The sequence below is a fragment of the Pteropus vampyrus genome, unplaced genomic scaffold (assembly GCF_000151845.1).
Source record: "Pteropus vampyrus isolate Shadow unplaced genomic scaffold, Pvam_2.0 Scaffold55, whole genome shotgun sequence".
In the NCBI taxonomy this organism is placed as follows: domain Eukaryota; kingdom Metazoa; phylum Chordata; class Mammalia; order Chiroptera; family Pteropodidae; genus Pteropus; species Pteropus vampyrus.
In genome coordinates, this window is record NW_011888836.1 from 223,710 (window position 1) to 234,731 (window position 11,022).

Consider the following 11,022-nt stretch of genomic DNA (forward strand, 5'->3'; position numbering starts at 1 on the left):
ACATATATGTATCTATACATTAAATGAATATTATTCATCCTTAAGAAAAGAAAATCTTGTTATTCGCAACAACATGGATGAATCTGAAGGACATTATGCTAATTGAAATAAGCCAGATACGAAAAGACAAATACAACATGATCTCACTATTATGTGGAATCTAAAACATCAAACTTTTGTAAGCAGAGAGTAGAATGGTGGTTACTAGGGACTGGGAGGAAGGGGAAATGGGGAGATGTCAAAGAGTACAAAGTTTCATTATGTAGGATGAAAAAGTCCTTTATATCTAATGTAGAACTTTGTGACAATCATTAACAATATTGTATTGTATACTTGAAATTTGCTAAGAGAGTAAATCTTAAATGTTTTCACTACACGTACGAAAAAGTAGCTATGTGAGGTGCTGCATATGTGAAGTAGCTTGATTGTGGTAATCATTTCACAGTGTATACATATTTCAAAACATCATGTTGTACATCTTAAGTACATACAACTTTTGTCAATTATATCTGAATAAAGCTGGAAGAAAAAAAAGGTGACATCACCTCTTTTGACTATTAGGCAATCACACTCTTATTACCTAGATATCTATCTGTCTAAAATCTATTATCAAAAGGAAGCACTACCTTCATTGCAGAAGATTATTTTTAAGTGTTATTAGATATTATTTAAGGAGATAAGATTTTCTTTTGGTGTGGTGGGGCAGGATTCTTGAACTGGGATTGCCTCATAAAGTATTTGACATAAATCTTGAATGATGAATAGACTGTCTGTATAGGTAGATATTAGAGATAAAAGCAATAGAAACATTTTAAGTAAAAAAATGAGTATCTGAGTATGTACATTACATGTAAGTATCTGCGGTGAATGAAGTATGGCCATCAGGAGCACATATATTATGAAGATATATATATATATATATATATATATATATATATATATATATATATTTGGCATTAGAAAAGCAGTGCTATATCATGATATTTAAGAGCTCAGGGTCTGATGTCAGAGACTCTATTTTCAAATCTGCCCAGCACTAATAGTAGTACAGCTTTGGGCTAGTTAGTTAACTTGGTAACCTTCAGTTTCCATAACTACACAATAATGGGCATAATAAAGCTTGGTTATTATTAAAAATAGATTAAATAATGCAGTAAAGAGTTTTTCATGACACCCAGAACATAAAACAAATTTAATAATTTTTATCCAGTTAATTACCTGAAAATTACTATGACAGAATGTTCACTGTATTCTTTTCTTCATCTTTTTAAACATACAAGCTCTAAATGGTGAAATGTCATTATAATTACCTGGTACAATATGATCTAGATCTTCTAACTTTTAATCTATAGATGTTTCCACTACAAAAATTTGCTACTGTGTAATTTAATATTTTCTATCTTCTTAAATTAGAAATAGTTATAATACTTCCAACTCTTTATTCAACTTAATCTATCTGCCTGGAATACTCACCTCTCCAAAAGATTAGGAGTTTCTTCCCCTAAGCAGAAAGACTATATGTAGAAAAAGCAGTCATACTTTTGCTAGAGGGAAGAGTTCTTTTGAAACTGAAACTCAGAAAATGAAGGGACCCAGTTTAGAATCTGAAGAATGAGTTTATGAATTTTCTTTATATGCATCTGAAAATGATATATTTCTTTAGTTCTTTTTGCACATGTTCTGGGAGACATTCATACATCCTCTCATTCATTATTTTTTTAAATGCATACTGAGCAGATGTTATATTTACAGAAGGATGTCACAGTCCAGCGTGAGGGACATACATATGCATATAATTACAATAAGACATAGTAGATTCTATTTGTTAAAGAAATTGAAGTGCACTGGGAGCATGAACAAATCATTAAGGCAAGAAATATTGTCTAAATACACTCATTTTTATGGGATTTGTTAAAATTTGAGGTTACTGCTGAGGAATTTTTATCTCATGAAAACCTCAATTTTGACTCCTCTAAACTGAAGAAATTGAGATCTTTATTCCTTCTAGTTCTGCTGACAACCTTCCACTCACTTATTTTCTTTTTCCTTTTACTTCTTTCAATTCAAGTAAGTCATTAAACTCTAGACCTCTTTTCTAACCAGCACTATGATGGACTTCTGCCATTCCAGACCAATTTCAATCTTTTAAAATTACTTTATCATAAAAAAGAAGTTTGGCCTCTTCTCAAAAATTGCAACATCTCTATTGAAATAAAACAAAACATTTTCACTCTTTGTTGTCACCAAACTTTAATGATGTATCACTTTCGTCCAATGCTGCAAATGACATGAAACTATTCTATCTTCAAAATCACAAACTAGAGCTTTTTATTTCATACCATAACTTTGTTATATAATCCTTTACTAAGCCCCCATGTGAGCTAAATAAATATAGCTTAAACCTTTACCAAGACCTCCAACCAACCACACTTACTTAATTCATCTATTACATTTTTTTCTTATATTTACGTTCCAAATAAATTTTATTGTAAAATTAGAATATCTATATATACTGTTCTTATAAACAGCTTTCTCAGATATTTGACTCTACAAGTATCATTAAGTGAGCAACATGGGTCATCCTGAGACATTTTTTCTTGACTAGGCACTTGAATCATACAGTTTTGTGTTACCAAAAAGTCTGTAGTTGTAGCCATAAACAGATTTGTGATGCCCAACTTTATATCTTTGGTTTCAGAGTGATACACATTACTTTTATTCAGATTCCATTGATGAAAACTAGTCATATGGCAAAGGAATTTAATCCCTGGTAACAACCAGAGGGAGTACAGATTTTTAGAGTTATCCAGCTGATTCTGCTATGGCAATTATTTTCTTAAAAAAAAAATTGTAATGGAATTTCCAGGTTATCTATGATAATCTCAAATGCTAAGTGATAACACATTTGTTTAAAAACCTGTAAATATATTGTTGGGAAACCTGCTTGTTTCTACTTAAATAAATTTACATTTTTTCCTTTTTTTCTTTTTTTAGCATCCAAAAATGGTGTATTTATTCATTCACTCTTGCATTCATCAAACATTTCTTGAACGCCTATTAAATGCCAGGCATACATTGACATACTTGAGCTACATTGGTGATTAAAACACACAAGGACTACTGCTTTTGCAAGCTTACATTATAGAAGGTAGAGATGAACAGAAACAGACACAATAAATAGTGAATTATTTTAATTTTAAAATATCTTAAATTCTATAGAAAAAAGAAAAGTAGGTCAGAGTAATGGGAATCAGGAGGGCATGAAATGTAATATTTCTGACTACAATTTACAAAATGGTAATTATTGAAGGTCTCATTGAAAAGGTAGCATTCAAACAAAACTGGAAGGAGATGGGGTCTTAGTTATGCAGATATCTGACTAAAGAGAATTCCAGGAGATTAAACTGCCAAAACAGGGTTTTAATGTAGGAGTTTGTATGGTATACTCAAGGAACAGTGAGGAACCCAGAGCATTTAGAACACTGTGAGCAAAGAAAAGGTTAGTGGGTGATGGTTCAGAGAAGGAACAGGGGCTAGATATGTAAACATTTTTAGTAGCATTTGTGATTTTATTTTTAGTGAAATGAGGAACCTTTACAGAGTTTGGAGTAGAGAAGTCAAGTAATCCTTATAATTGAAAAAGATCACTCGCTGTCATACTGAGAGACTACAGGTTTCCAAATGTAAAAGCAGGGAGGCCAGGTAGGAGGTTATTGCAGTAACCAAGTGAGAGATGATGGCGATTTGGAATACAATGTTCTTCCCTTTGTAAGCATGGTAACAGTGTTTAGTATATGCTTCATCTACCAACATTCTGTCTGATCTTTAATTTATATTAATGCCTTGAAAGTATTTTGACACCCTCCATGTTAAATCTCTCACCACCAATTAAAGATTTTTGTAAGAAAGAACCTAGATTACTCTGAAAACTATAATGGACTACTGGTCATTTAGCAGACCTGGGGAGGAGCTCCTAAAAGAGTACTTTAGTTTGAGATACATTATCCTGAAATGAGGAGAGATAGAAATTAATATTCTTGTTTGACTTGAGCAGGTAATTCCTAAGTACTAAATATGTATACTTTAAGGAGACATTCTTATTCTTGCTTTGATTTTTAATTCCAAGTGACTTTTTCTAGTACTTCATAATTATCAAATGTCTCTGTATTTGTGAATGTTAAAAACATAGAAAGAAAAAAATTCTCTATTATATAGCCCAGCACTTGGTCACCATTCAATGCTGATAAATTTACTTTACTTTTTTTCTATTATATATTTATGTATTTAAAAAATTATGATTACAATCATTATGTTTATTTAATATTACATTGCAAACATTATACCATTTTCAATGCATATGCTTCAAAAACTGATTTAGCATATTGATAAAAATTATCATCTGCTATGTTATAACTTATTTGACCATTACGTTGTTGAATATTAACTTATCACTTTTATCAATATCAATATATTTTATATAACTGTATTTTTCAAAGATCTGCTTATTTACTTAGAAAATAATGTAGAAGAACTGGATGAAAAATTATAAGCAACTCATTAGTCAATTTTATATTGCAGGAAATGGTGTGCAACTGGAATTTGCATAGGATTCAAACTTCATGATTCTTGGACTTTGAAATTAAGGTGTCCAATTAAAACTTGATTCCTGATATGAACCATGCTGTTGAGTCACACTGAATATACTGTAGATTATCCCATTATAAAATTTTGATTAGTAACCTAATTGTTCACCTGTTTACACCTATCTATGCATCCCCACAGTCCATCATTATAGAAATAACAGCAGCCCTAAATATTGCAATGGTCTCGCAGGTGACTCAGCATCAGACCTACTGCTTGAAAATGGGTGCCACCTTATTCTAACGACTCTGCCTTCTTATGACTCAGTCCTTTTCTGGATTACTCTCCCTGTTTTTTTTAATTTTTTCCCCCTCCTATCACTCGATAGCTATACATTATGTTTCTACTACTTATATACTTTACTATTTCCTTTTATTTCTTGATATCACATTATTTGAGAGAAAATTGGATTATTCCCATTGGGCAGCTACAAGATAACCTCAAAGGCTGTTAGATATCTGCACATTTAGCTGATAGATGTTACTTTGGCTAAGGCGCTGATTTTTAAGATTTGGTGCTGTGGCAGAGTCACAGAATTTCAGACCAACTGGAGAGAACCTCATTCTGCTGTAGGCAGGGCCACACTTAAGAATTTCACAAATTTTCTTTAGTATAAACATTTTTTATATTGCCTTCTGACTTGTGCTAATTGTGCCTGTTACCTCTCACTATATACTCTCTTTTCCTTTTTTCTTTTTGCTAAGAAACACGTTCAAAACACCTACTTCGGTTTGACAATAAATTTTTGGATATTGGAGGATTGTATATTACTGATCACATAGAACTTCTACAATTCTATTCTGAGGTTATTCTCGACTGTCTTGAGTACACAGCTTTTGCAGGAGACTCAGCTTTGGCAGTTGAGTAATACTCTTCTTGACATCGCTGTAGATAGCATTTATGATTCCTGTCTATCAAGTTCTTCGACTCAGTTTGTCTCTAAATTCATTTCCAGTATTTCCTTGTTCACTAACATATGAGGATAATAGTCTCTTCTCTAATATGAAACCTTCACCATGAACCTTGTCCTCAATCATCCATTTCTCTTTCAGGACCATCTTATCTCACAGTTAACATGTTCCTTTTCCCCAGAATGTTCCTTTTTATTTTAATCCATCAGTTATTCTTGTCTACTACCAAATATGCATAACTGGATTCAACTGCCTTCTGTAGTTAATGTCTTTCTACTTTTGCAAGATTTTTTTTCCTGAAGCATTGTGCAATGATTGATATTGCATAGAACTTGACTTAATATGTGGTATATTGTATTATCTTCCTGTTTTTTTTATAATGTACAGTCTGAAAGTCAGTTGGCACACATATTGCCATTTGTTAAATATCACTGAGCTCATCATTGTAAATATTAGCTACCTTTGCGTTGTTTCCCTACACTAAAGACAGACAATAAGAATCGTTAGTTTAAGAACATGCCTTTGGTTAATTCTTAACATGTTGTAGTTGATTATCGTGACAGGAGACTAAAGCTAGTGGCATCGTTCCTGTCTTTTTCATCTTGATTATTTTTGAACAATAAGGAAGGAACAATATTCTGCTGAGTTTTGACTATGGTAGAGTTAAGAGTGATATATTATCATCACTGTTACTGTGAGCATTAATAAATGCCATCACAAAATCTACATTGTTAATAATACCATTTTCAATAGCCTTTTTCTAATGCATTCAAAACACTTTATAAACTCCAATTGAGTCAGCTTCACAGTATCTTATAAAGAAAACTTTGATTAAGTAAAATTACTTTATCAGTGAGTCTTAATCTTTAATATTTTATTCTATAACCACTAAGACTTACAATCCTAGGCATTTTATTCTCTAAGTCTTACTGCACTAACTCTGAGATCTCTCATCCCTAGATCAAGCCCTTTCTCTAAGTCCTGGCTTTATGCTCTTTGTATTAATCTGAGACTCTAAGTGAATATTTAAACCATTGGCTACTAGGCTCCACAACCTTCCCAGTCTACTTTACACATTGTACTTCCAAGGTTATGCTGATATTGAATGATCTTAATTATCTCTAGTCTCTACTAACAAATCCACGCTTAGATTTAAGGTTTGTGGTTGGAAAGTGTTATAGTTATCAAATGCTGAAAACAAGTTACATAAAACTTATGGTATAAAAGAATCATTTATTATGTTCATGGACTCTGAGTGTCAGAAATTTGGACAAGGCTTAGCTGGGATGATGTGTCTCTCTCTTCCACAGTGTCTGAGGCCTCATCTAATTCAACTGTAATATTCCACAACTCGTGGCTAATAAACATCTGAAGGCTCATTCATTCACATGTTCAGAGGTAGATGAAAGAAATAAAAACTCATTTAGTGGTTACTATGTGCTAGGATTTCTGTTAGTCAACTTCTATTAATTATCTTCTTTGATTCTTACAACAAATGGTTGATATTAACTTTAATTTACACATGAGAAGTCTCAAGGGTGAACTACTATTTCCAAGGTCAGTTTTTTGTGTTCAAAATATAAATTGAAGCATTTAAAAAATTTTACGAATGTCTTTTGAGCAAAAATTAATTCAAATCTGGCAACATCCAACCTAGCAGATAGAAGGGAGCTCTAAAGAGCTGTACAACAAAAAACTCACATAGTCAGAAGGGAGCAGAAGCAAGGAAGTTATACCAGCCAAAAAATCGGGTTGGTCATTGCAAGGTTACTTTATAAAATGGCAGGGGTCTATCAGGCAGATTACCTAACTAATGCTGATCAGGTGACTCCTTACTGACTGGTTTAAGATTTTATTTCAGAAGATGCAGAAACTATAGTTAAGTCTTGGTTTAGTGATGTGGGGCTCAGCATAAGTGACTCCATTTTGGGCCTGCTGTCTTATTTTTAAACATATAAAATGAAAGATGTAGCCTCCACTATTTATTTTCTTATTCAAATGTTCTTTCAATCATCAGTGGCACCTTACTTCATGAACTATACACTCTTCTAAATCTTTAATTTATTTCAGTATTGGTTTCTTCTCTCATCTTCTCTCTCAACACCATCCTCAGTCTATTCACTCTAATGCTCCTCCTTTAAGACCACATAAAAACCTCCAATATAGCACTTAAAACAATATATTTTTTCATTTCCTCCTATAATGGTTTATTCCACTAGACTATGAATGCATGAAGGCTAGAGATTGTCTTTTTTATTCATTATAGAGCCCAACGAGTAGTTGTTGCTCAATTATGTTTGTTGAAGTTTTAAAGAATCAGACTGACTAGAATATTTCTGATTCTTTTCTACATATACTATCTGAAAAATTTTGTTCATTTTAGCTTCAAATACCTTTAAAGTGATTGTATATGTCTATTCTCATGTGCATTTTTCATAAAATTTTAGCACAAATATGGCATAGTGATGTAAACATACTTTGCAGAATCTCAGTAATGCCTTTTGGATTTGAAGTATTAATAAAAACTAAACATCAGTGTTTTTAATAGTGTCTAAATGTAGCAGAAAGCTTTGAACTAAAGTTTGTTTAAAATACTGGTAACAATTTGTAAATGTTATTGCTATATTGAGCATGCCTGTTGTAAAAAACTCACATTTCATAGATATTTAATTGTAACCTGGGGGTTATTTCCTCATTTTCGTGTGTGTGTTTGTATAAGGATAGTTCCTTTACTACTCACAGTTTAAATAAACAATATTATTCTTCTGTAAGAAAACACAATTTTATTGTTAATGCATGTTGATTTATAGGTAGTATATAATATTCGGTGTTTTACTAATTAACCCGTATTCGTATATGTTAGTTAAAATGTATCAATGCTATTTAATAAATAAGAAAAAATCTTTCTACTTTGAACACATATAGAAAACAGATAAATTTACATATTGTTTAAAGTTGAAAGGAACTTAGTATGACAGTATAGAACTGAAATTTTAGATTGATCCAGTTTTACTTAAAAGAAACTTCCCAAATGATTAGAAAGATATAGCACACGCCATAATAATTTTAACCTACCAAAGCTACTTTTTACACTACCACCTTGAATCCACTTAAAAACTCAGTATTATCAAAGGCAAGGTATGACAAACTCGGAGGAATGTAGTCAGACATTCTCTCACAGTTATACAATGTTTTTACGTCACAAGGCAAACTCAAGATCAAAGCCCTGTATAATCGGATGTGGGCATATGTTCCTATAAAATTGGACACAGAAATGCCAACAGGATAGTTCTGGACGCTGCTATATCCTGATCTCCATTGACCCACATCTGGGCTGGCTGGACTGGTCTCTGAAGTTTACACTTGTTTAATCCTTGGCCAAAATATTACCAAGAAACAAACAAAAACAAAACAAAACAAAAACAAAACTGAAAAGGATGAGCTGTGAAAGCAACTATCCAGGACTGACTTTCAGGACTGGATTCTGGAAGCCATACAAATGAAATAGAAAGGAAGTAGAAGTAGGGTCAGCTCCCAGCTAGAATTAAATTTACAGCCACAGTTAAAGATGGAATGTGGTGTTTCCCCAGGCACCAAGGAGTCTGAGTGGGTTGAAAGCTATGCATCACATTGGTCCCTGGGTCATAAGGAAATTGCTAAGTTTCATGGTTATTATAAAGTACTGCTGCACAAATCATTTCTTACAGATTTTCCTCTTAGGAATATGTACATATCTTAAAATATAAAAATATGCTGACATATTTCAGTTCAGCTAGTCTAATTGTGGCTTAAATAACACTGGGGTAAAAGAAGAAGAGGAAAAACATTTCTTTGAAGGGGAGTGTTTTACTCTCTCTATGAATTTTGGGTTTCTTCACTGTCAAGAATGCATAAAAGAACTAATCAGGAACTCAACACAACCCATCAGTCATTTATTAGGTAATACATCCATGACATAGAAAAAGTACTTGATTTTGCTTTCAGTGACTTAGAATTGTATATTGTGCATAAGGTAATCAATATTAAGAGAAATGATAAATATTATAAATCTATCTCTTTGTATAAATAACTTTAGATAATATGTAGTTAAGTTATATTTTACCTGATGCCAATTCCTTCACTTAGAAAGCCCTTTGTTCTCATTTGCAATTGACAAAAATTGGGTACACAGGAACACATTCATGAATGATTTTTTGTGTTTTCCCCTCTCCCACATTGGATAATCTCTTTTTTCCTGCTCTTTCCTCAAGCCTGTTAATCCTACTTCCACTATTCATTCAGAAGACCTGTTCCATCTGGCAACTCAGGAGGTCTCACTCTACACAGACATCTTGATTCATTATCACATAATTTTGCAGTGCTCCATCTGCTGGCTACATTTCCAGAACTTTGAGGCACCTGGTGATGACCTTGGTATCAGCTTCACATACTACTTTATTTTTATTTGTGTATATGTATGTATGTCCACTCACTTGTGAGGGCTTAGGAAAATCTATCTTACTATTGGTAGTTATAAAAGTTCTTTAGCTTTTTATCTCAGAAGTGCTGACCAAAGGGCCATCCCCAGGTTTAACAGCAGATTGTTTTTCTTCTTTAGGAATGTAGTATGCCACAATTACAACCATTCATTATTAACAGAAATACCTTTTCCAAAAGTGTCAGGCCATGAGTATTACAACTCTAGGAAAGATTGTTTCAAAAACTTCTGGATCACAGATGTTTTATAACTGAATATTACTTCTTTGATTTTATTAAATTCTATGCATGTTATTTTACATATTTAGAAGAATTATTCTAGAGTCCATTGACTTCATCACACTGACAGATTTATGGCTGGAAAACAACAACAAAAAGTCACTGAATCCTTTAAGAGAGGAAAATAAAGTTCCCATAGAAAGTTTTAGATTGTTTTCCAATTTGATAAGCTATGCTCTACACATTTCCCAAGGGATAGATGTTACACTCATACAGTGATTTACTGGTTTTATGTTCTCACTGCTTCCTGAATTACTGATGCACATAGTGGTATAATGAAACTGGAGTCAGGAAACATAAGTTTTCTAATCCTCAACCTGCTTCTAAAATAATCAATTAACTTCAATTTGTAAAATCATCACTGTGTGATAGGCACTGTTCTAGGCAATTTACATGTATGGCAGGACAATATTTCAAAGTATAATTTGTAATAATGCTACTTCTGTTATAGAAGTACTTCTTGTACTTTGGGAAAGTCCCCATTCTTTCCGCGACTTCCTTGACCCAGATGCCTGAGCATGGCTCTTTTTATATTTTATAAAAGAAGATTGCTATAGATATCGGTTAGAGTTTACAAATACCTAGTGTTTCTTTTTTTTATCATCTAACAAGAAGTCTCGACATATACAGTCCCAAGATGACACAGTTCCTCAAAAAAGTTGTCAAAAACCAAGATTCATTTTAGCTTTGTGTTATACTATCCTATTATTTGTTC